Consider the following 14,099-nt stretch of genomic DNA (forward strand, 5'->3'; position numbering starts at 1 on the left):
GGCCAGGAAAGTAGGGGACTGATGGTATCATTACAGAGACTGGGGACACTGGAGGAGGAGGAGTAGGAGGAGGTCAGAGTAGGTGAGAAGATTGTGAGTGAGTGTGGGAAGTGCTGAGTTTGAGGTACTCATGAGATATGTAAATGGAGATGTTTAATTGAATATATGAGCCTGGAGCTTAGATGAAAGGTCAGAGCTCCAGACAATAACGTGTTCGGCGTCAGAATACAGATGGCAACTGATGCTGTGAATAGGATGAGACAGTCGGAGGGTGTGGTGAGCCGCTTCTGCCGTTTCTGCAGACTATGGTCGCCATTACAAGATGACGCTGGCTCCGCTGTGGTCTGTGACAAACAACTCCTTATCTAGGAAAGTTGGCACATGATTTTTCACCACCCTGTGAGAAAGCTCCACGCGGCAGCTTTGCATTGGGGCTTGGGATGCTTTATTAAGGCTGGGAGGGGCATCCGACAGAGAGAAGAAGAAATATCCAGGGGCCTGAATAAACTGTTGAAAGAAGATTCTCGAGTTGCGTCTTCCTTGCGGGCAAGGGGTCGCGACGGGAGGGGGCAGGTGTAGTGGTAAGAAGGCGGCCGAGGAGCCATGCAGAGTTCAGACCGTCAGGAGTGGGGGAGAGGAGAAAGAGGAAAAGGGAGACTTAGAGAGCAAGGTCAGAGCACTAGAGGAAAGAGGCAAGAGCTGGTGGCATGTTGGAAGGCAAGGCAGACAGTACTTCAAAGAGGATGGGGATCAATAATGTAGTGTAGACTCCAAAGCTGCTCAGAGAACAGATCCCCAGTGTTCTCACCATGCACACAGCAAAAGGAAAACTATGTGAGCCATATAAGTAAATTAGCTTGATTCCAGCCATCATTTATAAGAGGTACTATATGAAAGCATCATATACCCTGTAAATATACACAGTTTTTCTTCCTCAGTTATTTCTCAGTAAAGCTGCGGGGAGGAGATAAAGTTCAGAGGTTTTGTCAGTTCTATCTCAGATCCAGGAATCATGCTGCAGATCATTCATTATTCACGTCCTCCAGATTTTACCCCTCATTCCGAGACTTTTCGTCTGGTTTGCTCTGCTCATATGGGGCCATGATGTTCTGAAACAAGAAGTCAATGTAAAGGCACCAAGGCGGAGGCCAAAGTGCAGGCCTGGGGGCGCATCTTCACGTCTCCCCAGCTTCTGAGTCATGTCATTGCCTACATCGTCAGAGCCTCCTCTTCCCACCTCTGGAACGTGGGTGGGTGATCCGCCCGGGCTGTGTGTTGGTCTCTGGTCTCCTGCTGTGATCTCATCTGCCCTCTATGCTCAGGCCTTTCCCACACTCCAAGCTACACCTGCCCCCCAAAGATCTTGCCATTCATTTCATCTTCCCCCTTCCTTTGGGTCATTACTATTCACATCCAGGTCTCCCTTTACATTTCACTTTCTTCAAAGTCGTTTTGAACCCTCTCTGCATGATCCTGGGTTTAGTGTTCCTACTGTTTATTCCCAGGATACGAAGAGCTGCCTATCTCGGCAACATAAAGCAAGGAAGTGCACAGATCTGACTCCATACCATAGAAGCTGAAATACCTGCTCCATCGATTTGTGTGGTTTTATGCAAGTCCCTTAATCTGCTGAAGTATCTATTCCTTGAGAGTTCCTAATAGACCCTGATAGCACCTAATCCATGGGGGTGTTATGAAAACGAAAAGGTTTTTTGCACTTAAAACACTAAACAAAGTAATTGAAAGATGGAAAGCACTCAGCACCAATGGCCCATTATTCACGACATGGTTTAGTGTCATCTCTGCCCCCCCCCCCTTTTTTTTAAATGCAAACATCACAGGGGCAGAAACTGTCTCATGTTTATGAATGAAAGAAAATAATCATCAGAAACTGAAATATATAAGACCTAAATGCATGTTTGTTAAATATGTGTTCCAAACTCAAATCACCAAGACTCAATCTCAACCCAAACCCTAAAACTCAAGATGTGCATTCAAAACTACGTGCTCTGCATTTCTATCCAGATGTATAATGAAGAGTTCAGTCAACACATCCTAAATCACCGATTGTCAGAGGATTCGAAGCACCTTCTCAACTAGACTTCCCTTGTACTATTAATAGAACCACAGCTCTAAAAATGACCTGGCTTCATAGCCTGCAATTCTTCCCTCTTGCTTGACCATGTCTGCTCAATGTCACTCATATTGATAATACAAGTGACAAGCCTGATTCAGGGGTGATGGCAGAGATGATGGCAGGCAGGGGAGTTTATAGTAAAATTAAAATGATCCATCACACCCAAGACTCAGTTAACCTTCAAATATCAATGGGAAGCCTGGCTGAAGGAACCCTCCTTATGTTGACCTGCAAAAGGGTACCTGATGACAAGAACAGGTTTCCTTTTTTAATTTATATCTCAACATTTATATTAATCATTTATTAATGAACTTTTAATGATAATAATCTATCATGCTATTTGCATGTTAATAAAAGGCAACTCTAGGCTTTTCTTCCATTCTGGCAAGTCTAATTTTTAATTTAATGGTGAGAAGTAGCACAGTGGGGTAGGTTTTTTGCAGGGAGTGTCAAAGAGGTCTTTTGACCCCAAATGTTTTCTGTATAATTAGAAAATTTCTAGTTTACTCTTACCTCTCTTTTTTTTCTTATTTACCAAAGTAGATAAGAGGAAATTATAAAATAATGAAAAGAATTAAAGCAACTGGTGATAAGTCAGGATAGCCATCCCAACTTGGAAATCAGATGAGCAGAAAGAGGGAGAAGAAGAATAAAGAGGCACAGGATTATTCTGATGTTCTCAGGTTAAGTGAGGTCCAGGGGTGATAAGCTGGCTCTGGCGAATGGAAGGATGTGTGCATATGTGAAACATAAAAGCTGTGTCGCTGACACCTGGATCCATCATCTTCCTGAATACTAACCCTGATGCTTTATCAATAAGCATGCCTCAGAGCCATAGGATGAAGGAGTTCCAGATACTAGAAGCCTCATCAGTCAGTTGGGTTTGACATTTGTTGGTTCACGACATCAAGGTCATGACCTACAGCTTCAGTTTTCCCAATTAAATATCAAATTATGCACTTCCACAATGGTGAAAGATGTTCCTGTTCCAGGGTTCAATATCAATGAAACTGTGGTTTCCAAATATAAATGACAGCTTTTTTCCCCTAAATATTGATGGCTTAAAACAACTTTTATACATTTGGTACATACATCTCTAGTCTCACATTTCATCTTAGTCCATCATGCACCTGACTACATGCATCTTCCTTCCTTTGAGCCACTGACTTAGGGGTTAAAGAAGCATTATTTCAATTTAATATTCCTAGCAAACTTCCATAGTAAGCACAGTTACTATCTTCATTATATAGACAATCAAATAGAGGCTTACCTATGTTATGTGAAAGGCCCAAGATCATACAACTAACAAGTGGAAGAAATAGTGTTTGAACCTTAGCCTTCTGAAGTCAGAGCACACTCTTAAACATTGCCTGCTAGTGGCCAAATGAAAAAGCCCAACTCTGTAACCAAAAGGATGAAAACTCAGTGGATCAGCCCATAGAGGCACAAGAGACGGATGGATACACATTATAGGCCTTGCTCAAAGAGGCCCCTCTGTTGGATGGTTTGTACAGCCCCACCACATCCAGTCTTCCCTGCTGGGCCTCACTACTGGATTCTTCCTTTACAAGTACTTCTCCAAATTTCATCAATTTATTCTCAGGCTAGCAGAATGAAAATAAAACACAAGATCACTCTGCTTAGTTCTTTAAATTATATACCAGTCCAAACAAAAATGGCCACTCAAGGACATGATCCCTGAGCCCCCGAAGCATGAAAATAACAAAAAATATACCTATGATTTCCTACGATGAATTTATCCTTCTAGGTTTTCCATAACTCACTGGTCTTTCATCTGTGCCCTACCAACTCCATTGGCTTTTACTTTAGTCACTAAACTATTTACTTACAGTAGCTGGACTGTCACCATCCAGATCCCTGAGCTCACAACCAAAGCATGGCTTCCTCCAGTGTGCAGGAGTACAGGCAGTCAAGAGAGCAGAGTTTGTCTCCCAGAGATGCCCTATGCTGAAGGAGCTCCTGGCATATTGTTACACCCCTCCCTGGAGGCAGCCTGAATTCAAGGATTGCCCTTTGGTGACATTCAAGGTCACAGCCTTCTTGCCTTAATAAGGTAGAATTGGAGGCATCCAAGCTCTCTTGTACCTGGGGGATTGGCTATATCCCCCATTATAAGTGCAATGTAGTTTAACTTCTCCTTCTGCCCAGCCCAGTTTCCCTCTCTCTATTGGATGGTTCCTGAGTGCACCCTCCAAGAAACCTGCAGGCAAATCTCAGTTCTGTTTCTTGGGAACTCCACCTAAGATAATATTCAACCATATTCATAAATACTGTCATTTAACTAAAGTGCAAAAATGCAGTATAAAGATATACACCAGAAGGAGATCCAAGACGGCGGGCCAGAGGGAGGCAGCATTCTGTGTAGCTCTATGCCTGGGACTCAAGTAGTGAGAATACTGCTTCTCTGCAAGCGACATTCCTGCTTCCATGCAGGAATTATGCTCCAGACTCCAGAGTCAAGAGTAGGTCTCCCAACTACTCGCCCACACAGGACTACCAGGTACCCCAGTGGGACCATCAGCACCCATGCAGAACTTTCGGCCACCCACGCTAGCAGAAATCAGAGACACTGCTCCAATGCAGGACACCGGGTAGCTTCCCACATACAAAAACTCTGGCTGCCACTCCCATGTGGATCCCAATCCACCAACATGGGGCTCCCCCGGTCGCTGCCACCTTGAGACTCTGCAAGAAGGGAGACAGTTCCCTATACGCAGTGGCCTTCACACAGGCTCTGAAGTCATCTGAAAGCCATATACTGAAGACACAGAGCTCGACTCTGAATTCATCATCCAATGCTATCGCCTGGCTCCCAATCACCCAAACCAACACCCCATCACTGAAAGCAGGAACTTCCATCTTGGGCCACCTTCATCACCAACTTCAATGGGGACAACTCAAAATTTGGGACTCTGGCTGGCCAGGTACCCAGTTTCTAACTCCCCCCTCTCCCCAGTAGACACTAACCCAGCACAGTGACACCCTGGTTACCTTCACCATCCTGAAGGTGGAGATACCACCTAACAACAGACAACCCCACCTAGTGGATGAGAAGGGAAGCAGGAAAGATACTGATCTCCAACTGAAACTATCCCTGTTTCTTCCTTCAAGATTTCATTTTTTTTTCCTCCCTTTCTATCCTCTCACCCTCATATCCCCAGTGTACATGAAACTAAGTACTTTGCATGAATTAGGATTTTGAGGACTGGGATGTCTGAATAGTATATTATGGTTGTGTTATATATTCTTTTGGTTGTTTATTTGTTTTCCTTTTCTCTTTTTTTCCACCAATTTCTACTATTTTAACCTTTTTTACTTTTCTTAATATATATGTGTGTTTGTTTTATGTACTCTACTGTCTTCCCACTTACTTGTCTACCCCAAATTACTTCCTCCTCTTCTCCTGCTAATCTTCCTCTTTAGATTTCTCTTTCACATTTCCTAAGATACACTAACACCATATCCTCACCTCCTACCTCATCACCGTATCATCCTACTCCTGATGCCTGGTTCTTTGTCCACCATCAGAAACTGTAAACTCTTTTACAAACCTACTGAGTATATTGTAGATAATAATTCAGTTCACCATTTCTGTACATTGTGATCAAACTGGAAAAGTCTTAATAACAAACATTGGTTTTTAGGGTGTATATTGTTTATACTGGGATCTGCTAACATTCTCCTTCACCTCAAAGGTATTGGAACTCTACAGGGGCTAAAAAAAAAAAGGTAATGCCTTGGATCCCCAGAGCTAGAAGAGAAGACACACAAGCAACATGAAAAGACAAGGGAAGAAAGTGCCCCAAACAAATCAAGATACCACATTATCAGAATCCATGGCCAGCACAGCAGAAGAAATGACAGAGAAGGAGTTCAGGATGTCCATAATTAAAATGTTCTGTGAATTAAAGGAGCAAATACAGGCAGCAAAAGACCATTTTGACAAAGAGCTACATAAACAAATACAGGAAGCAAAAGATTACTTCAATAGGGAGATGGAGGTTCTTTAAAAAAATAAAAAACCAGAAATCCTTGAAATGAAAGAAACAATAAACCAAATTTAAAGTTCAATTGAAAGCATCACCAACAGATTAGACCATTGGAAGACAGGACCTCAGACAATGAAGATAAAATATATAATCTTGAAAAAGATGTAGACCACACAGTGAAAATGGTAAGAAACCATGAGCTGAACATTCAAAAAAATATATTATAGCATAAAAGACCAAATTTAAGGGTTATTTTGGGACAGAGTAAGGCATAGAGTTCCAAACCAAAGGAATGAGCAGTCTATTCAATGAAATAATATCAGAAATTTTCCAAACATGAAGAACAAATTGAAAAACCAAATTCAAGATACTTACAGGATGCCAAATGTACAAAATCACAACAGATCCACACCAAGGCACATTATAATGAAAATGCCCATCATAAAGAATAAGGAGAGAATATTGATAGCCACGAGAGAAAGGAATCAGATTACATAAAGGAGAAAACTAATTAGATTATGTAGATTTTTCAATCCAGACCCTTAAAACTAGAAGATCCTGGAACAATATATACCAAGCTCTGAAAGAAAATGGATGGCAACCATATATCCAGCAAAATTAAGCTTTAGATTTGATGATGAAATAAAAACCTTCCATGATAAACAAAAGTTAAAAGAATTTACAACTTGAAAGCCTGCACTACAGAACATCCTAAGCAAAATATTCCATGAAGAGAAATTGAAAAACAACAATGAAAATCAGCAAAGGGAGGTATTTTGCTAAAGGGAAAACTAATCAAAGGAGAAATCAAGTCAAGTTAAATACCAAAAATAAACAAAATGGCTGGGAATACAAAGTATGTCTCATTAATAACCCTGAATGTTAATAGCCTAAACTCACCAATCAAAAGACTTAGACTGGCAGATTGGATTAAAAAAGAAGAAGAAGAAGATCCAACAATATGCTTCCTCAAAAAGACTCATAGGAAAAGACATCCACAGACTGAAGGTGAAAGGTTGGGAAAAATCATAGCACTCACATGGACTGTGGAAGCAAGCAGGGGTTTTTATCCTCATATCAAGTAAAGTAGACTTCAAGCCAAAGTTAATCAAAAGGGATAAAGAAGGATATTTCATACTGCTTAAGGGAACCATTCATCAACAAGACATAACAATAATAAATTTATATGCCCCAAACAATAGACTGTCTACATTCATCAAACAAACTTTTCTCAAGTTCAAGAGTCAAATAGACCACAACACAATAATTCTGGGTGACTTTAATACACCTCTTTCACCACTGGAGAGATCTTCCAAACAAAAGCTGAACAAAGAAACTATAGAACTCAATTATACAATCAAGAACTCAATAATACAATCAATAACTTAGACTTAACTGACATATATAGAATAATTTATCCTTCAATGAACAAATACACTTTCTTCTCAGCAGCACATGGATCCTTCTCTAAAATAGACAATATACTATGCAACAAAGCAACTCTCAGCAAATATAAAAAAAAAATAGAGATATTACCTTGCATTCTATCAGATCATAATGGAATGAAATTAGAAATCAAAGATAAAATAAAAAATAAAAGATACTCCAAGCCCTGGAGACTAAATAATATGCTACTGAATGAACAATGGATTTCAAAAGACTTCAAGGAGGAGATTAAAATATCCTTAGAGATGAATGAGAACAGATACAATGTACCAAAGTCTCTGCAACACTAGGAAGGCAGTACTAAGAAGAAAGTTCATTGCATGAAATTCATTCCTTAAAAGAAGAAAAAGTCAACAAATAAATGACTTAACATTACATCTCAAAGCCCTAGTAAAAGAAGAACAAATCAACACCCAAAGCAGCAGAAGACAGGAAATAATTAAAATCAGAGCTGAAATTAATAAAAATTGAAACAAAAGAAACAAGTGAAAAAATTGACAAAACAAAACCTTGGTTCTCTGAAAAATTGACAGACCCTTAGCCATGCTATTGAAGAAAAGGAGAGAAAAAACTCAAATTGGTAACATATGTGATGAAAAAGGAAATATCACAACAGATACTACAGAAATACAGAAGATAACTAGAAATTATTTTGAAAACTTGTACCCCAATAAAATAGAAAATATCAAAGGCAATGACAAATTTCTAGAGTCATATGATTTGCCTGAATTGAATCAGGATGATATACACAATTTAAACAGATCAATTTCAAGAGATAAAATAGAAGACACCATCAGAAGCCTACCAACCAAGAAAAGCCCAGGACCAGATGGATACAAGTTCTACAAGACCTTTAAAGAAGAACTAATACCAATATTCTTCAATTGATTTCAGGAAATACCCAAAGGACTTAAAAATAGCATACTACAGGGACACAGCCACATCAATGTTTATTGCATCAAAATTCACAGTAGCTAAACTGTGGAACCAACCTAGATGCTTTTCAGTAGATGAGTGGGTAAAGAAAATGTGGTATATATACACAATGGAATATTACTCAGCAATAAAAAGAGAATAAAATCATGGCATTTGCAGGTAAATGGATGGAGTTGGAGAATATGATGCTAAGTGAAGTTAGCCAATCAGAAAAAAACAAATGCCAAATGTTTTCTCTGATATTAAGAGGCTGATTCATAGTGGTGTTGGGAGGCGGAGCATGGGAAGATTAGAGGAATTCTAGATAGGGCAGAGGAGAGGAAGGAGAAGGGAAGGAGAAAGGGGGTAAAAAAAAAATGGTGGAATGAGGTGGACATCATCACCCTAAGTACATGTATGAAGACACAAATGGTGTGAATACATTTTGTATACAACCAGAGATACGAAAAAAAATGTGCTTTATATGTGTATATGAATTGTGATGCATTCTGCTGTCATATATAACAAATTTTTTGGAATTAAAAAAAAGATATACACCAGAAGGTACACGAATATAAAGTTCAGACACACACCAGAAGGTAAAAATATATGATTAAGAAATCTATGAATCAGTCCTTCTCATATGCCACCAGGAGTTTATATTTTCTTCACAATTTCATAATTTTGTCATTGCTGATTGTCATCGTGTTACTTAAATGCCTTGCCCTTCAGTTTCAAGTTTGTTTTTAATCTCTAAGTATAGAGGCTTGATCAGTTCCTCTGTATGATCACTTCAGACAGAGTCCAAACTTCACTTGGAATCTTCCTAGTGAAAACTTTTGCTATCTTTGCTACAATGTCACATTTGAAGGTTACTTTTGTGTTTTGCTTTATCTTGAACTGCTCACCTAGTTATGGTGACTAGAGACAGATCTGTCTGTGAGAGCCAGCATCAAACGTTATGAAAGTCAAGATTCAACTCTAGGAAACCATTAGGACATAACTTTTTGGTTTCTCTTTGCGGTGAGCCTCTCTTAAAGCGATGCTCAAAACTTTCACTGAGAAAACTCACTCTGTTTCACCACATGAGCATGAAGTACCTCAGTCTCAGAGACTGACTAAAACCACTTCCTTGCCTTCAGCACCAATACTTCCTCTGGGATCCCTTTTCCCAAGTAAATTCCTATTGACCTTCCTTCCCTTTCAGTCTCTTCTTGGAATGGAAACATTGGAACAAAGGTACAGGCTATAAGTCAGAATCCTTAAACGAGAAAGCTCAGTCTCCACATGAGATTCACAAAACTTGGTTTGTATGGATGTAAGCATAATAAAAGTAACTTTAAAAGTTAATTAAAGGGAGGTACTGGGTAGTGAGATTGGTGAAATTATGTTATGTGCAGGTACAAATATGCCACAGTGAAACCCATTATTCTACATGATTAATATACACCAGTAGAGTTTTAAAAGAAAAAATTACTTAACAAGGTTAATTAAATAAACAGAAAACAGACTGGTGAGATAAAGGTCAGATTCTCTATATTCAGCTGTTCTTGATCTCACAGGGACAGAGGACAAAAGGCTTTCCTTCAGTCTGTTAATACCTTCATAGTATGTGTGGCTTTAGGACCACTGAAAACTGAGTGGTCAGTGCACAAGGGCCCTTTGTCACGGGATGCTGTGGTGGGCTCTGCCTTTCTGTTTGTTTATATTAATGGGCTCTTCTAAGTTATATGATAAAATTACACAATATGATAAAATTACCCAAGCATGAAATATATATCATTCTAATTAGGATCCCATTTTTGTGGATGGTTACCGTGGGGATTCACTTATGAAAATTATGTTAGATTTATTCTACTGTCTTTCCTATTCCTATCCCCTCTCCCTTCCTTTTGTTCCCCTTTATTTAATCTAATGAACTTCTCTTCTTCCTCTTACACTCTCCTTTATTGTGGTTTAGATTTCACATATCAGCCAAGATATTCTAACTTTTGTTTTTTAGGATTGGTTTATCTCATGTTTCCAAATCCGTTCATTTACTAGCAAATGTTATATAGTCATTCTTCTTTGTGGCTGAGTAATATTATATTGTATATACATATAAAAATTTCTTTATCCATTCATCTGTTGATGGGCACCTAGGTTGGTTCCATAGCTTAGCTATTGTGAATTTTGCTGCTATAAACACTGATGCGCTGTGTTAAGTGTATATCTCTATGCTACAGAGTTACAGTAACAAAAGAGTGAGGTACTGTAGCATGGTGCTTTTAAATTTGGGGGTTATATACCAAGGAGTGAGATAGCTGGGTCAAATGGTGGTTCCATTCCAAGTTTTCTGAGGAATCTCCATACTGCTTTCCAGAGGGGTTGCACCAATTTGTAGTCCCGACAACAATGTATGAACATTCCCTATTCCTCACATCCTCACCAAGATATTTTGTTATTTATATTCTTAATAATTTCCATTCTGACTCAAGTAAGATGGAATCTCAGTGCAGTTTTAATTTGCATTACCCTAATTGCTAGAGATGTTGCACATTTTTTCATATATTTGTTGATCATTCCTATTTCTTAGGAATCAATTTAACATCAGAGGCAAAGGATCTCTACAGTGAAAACCACAGAACACTAAGGAAAGAAATTGAAAAAGACCTTAGAATATGGAAAGACCTCCCATGTTCTTAGATAGGCAGAAGTAATATTTTCAAAATTGACATACTACCAAAAACAATTTCAGATTCAATGCAGTTCCCATCAAACTTCCAATGATGTACTTCACAGAAATAGAAAAAACAGTCATGGAATTAATTTGGAAAAATAAGAGGCCCCAAATACCTAAAACAGTCCTTAGCAAGAAACAGGAAACAGAAGGCATCACAATAGCAGATGTTAAGTTATACTACAGAGTTATAGTAACAAAACAGTGTGGTACTGCCACCAAAACAGGCAAGAAGACAAATGGAACAGAATAGAAGACACAGAGACAAACTCATATGAACACAGTTATCTCACACTAGACAAAGGCACTGAAAACACACACTGGAGAAAAGATAGCTTCTTCAACAAAGTCCATATGTAGTTGAATGAAAGTTAACCCCTCTCTCACCCTGCACAAAAATCAACTCTAAGTGGATTAAAGATTTAGGAAACCGACAAGAAAAGGTAGGTACAGCACTTCAACATAATTGACAAAGAACTGACTTCCTGAATAAGACTCCTAAAGCACAAGAAATAAAAAAAAAAATCAATAAACGTGATGGCATCAAACTAAAAAGCTTCTTCACAGAAAAAGAAACAATCAAGAGTACGAAGAGAGAGCCTACAGAATGGGAGAAAATCTTTACCATCGGCTCCTCAAGAGAAGGTGTTAATTTCCAGGATATACAAAGAACTCAAAAAGCTTTACACCAAAGAACCAAAGAACCCAATCAAGGAGTGGGCAAAAGACCTGAACAGACCCTGTCCTATAATTCTTGAGGACAGAAAGCATGTAACTGATGATGATGAATAAAATTACATACTTCTATACTACAATCATTACAAAGGCACTCATCATCTCTGTATTGAGAGACATCTCAACTACAATGGACCAAGGCAATCAGCTCAGGGTCTGCCTCTCTGGCTGCCCTTTTATTGGGAGAGGAACTCAGGAGGGTGAAGTGTAAAGGAAGTGCTAAAATTGGGAGAGGAATGGAGAAAGAAGAGGGAGTACGTGTGTACCTGCACATGGGTACGTGCACATGTGTTCATCAAAATGACGGTAATTGTCAAAGCAAAGGAGGTCCCTTTGTCCCCTCTCCATTGAAAAGGCTCACTTTAGGACATGGACATTGAAACTGATATCATGTAGAAAAATGTTCTGGCATGAAGCAGGCTTCAAGGGCCCATAGAATAGAGGATGAATGTCACCCCTGGGCTTATGTGATGTATCAGGGCCACAGGAAGCCAATACACAGTGCTGATACAAGGACACACATCCCCTCAGACAGCCATATTTCTAGTATTCTAATTAAGAAAGGAAATGATTAGAATAAATGCTTAGATTAGTCAGTGTTTTTGGTGTGGGGTACTGGGAATTGAACCTGGGGGTGCTCTACCACTGAGCTCCATCCCATCTTCCTGCTTTTTAAAAAAATTTTGAGACCAGGTATTGCTAAATTGTCCAGCTTAAATAAACTTGCAATACTCCTGCCTTAGCCACCCAAGTAGGTGGAATTACCGGCGTGCACCACCATGCCCTGCTAGATCAATAATCTTACAATGAATTAGAAATTATTGGAAAAAGAAAGTGAATTATTATAATCTAGAAATTCTACTTTTTTGTATTTGCCATAAAATAGAGATATATGATTACTCAACCATAAAGAAAAATGAAATTATGGAATTTGCTGGTAATTGGATGGAACTAGAGGTTAACATGCTAAGTGAAATAAGCCAATCCCTAAAATCCAAAGGCCAAATGCTCTCTCTGATATGCAGATGATAAACCACAATAAGGGGGGATGGAATGTAGAAGTTCATTGGATTAGACAATGAAGGGAATGAAGGGAAGGGAGAGGGAATGGGAATAAGAAAGACAGTAGAATGAATCAGACACAATATTGACAAAACACAGCTAGTGTAACTCCACATCTTGTACAACCACAAGAATGTGAAGTTATACTCCATGTATGTATAATATGTCAAAATACACTCTACAGTCATGTACATCTAAAAAGAGCATATAAAAAGGGGGAAGAAACAGAGATATGACTATTTAAACATCAGATTAAAACATATGATTAGGGCTGGGGATGTGGTTCAAGCGGTAGCGCGCTCGCCTGGCATGCGTGCAGCCCAGGTTAGATCCTCAGCACCACATACAAACAAAGATGTTGTGTCCGCCGAAAACTAAAAAAATAAATATTAAAATTCTCTCTCTCTCAAAAAAATGTTTAAAAAAATGATTAGATTTACTAACACAATTTTAATGGTAAAATATACAGATATTATTTGAACATGCAAAACTATGAGACCAACCATCAAAAATGTCACAAAAAATTATTGCATTATCTGAAAACAGTTAACTGACCACATACTATGTACAAGATGACCTAAACTTCATGACTATAGAGCATCAAGAGTTTCCAATAGCAGATAGTAATTGAGGCACTCAACCCCCACAACTCAGCCACAATTACACAGAATAGAGACTGTCTCCCCACCTCTGCCCAGCCTCACATCATCAGACTGAAGCAGGCTGGAGTGAATATCTTTGGAAAGGAGAGAACATAGTGAGTGAAGAGGTTAGAGACACACAGGCAGCCCTGTGTCAGGAACCTGCGGGTAAGAAGACAAATCCCCAAATCCCCAGTGTTCTCCAGACCCAACAGAAATCCTATAAAAATTGTGTACCCATGTTCAGATAGAGAAACCCAGGTGCAAAGGGAATAGGTTACTAAGATATAAAAACAGGAGTGGGGAACTGAACTCTGATAATTTGACTCAAGAGCCTGAAATCTTAACCACATGCCAATTAGCTTCTGCATGAATAAATAGTAAAGGGAGATTAACACACGGAGATGCACACAAAATTTCATGATACCTACTAG

General features: G+C 39.0%; 1 protein-coding gene across 8 annotated transcripts in view; it reads right to left on the reverse strand.

Moving 5' to 3' along the window:
* The window catches only part of Aim2 (absent in melanoma 2), a 78,392-nt gene that overhangs the window by 45,805 nt on the left and 18,488 nt on the right, over window positions 1–14,099 (reverse strand). The gene's annotated exons all lie outside the window — the stretch shown is intronic.

This window comes from Marmota monax, unplaced genomic scaffold, assembly GCF_021218885.2.
Source record: "Marmota monax isolate L192 unplaced genomic scaffold, Marmota_monax_Labrador192_F-V1.1 WCK01_AAM20220418_F8-fsc00145, whole genome shotgun sequence".
Classification (NCBI taxonomy): Eukaryota; Metazoa; Chordata; class Mammalia; order Rodentia; family Sciuridae; genus Marmota; species Marmota monax.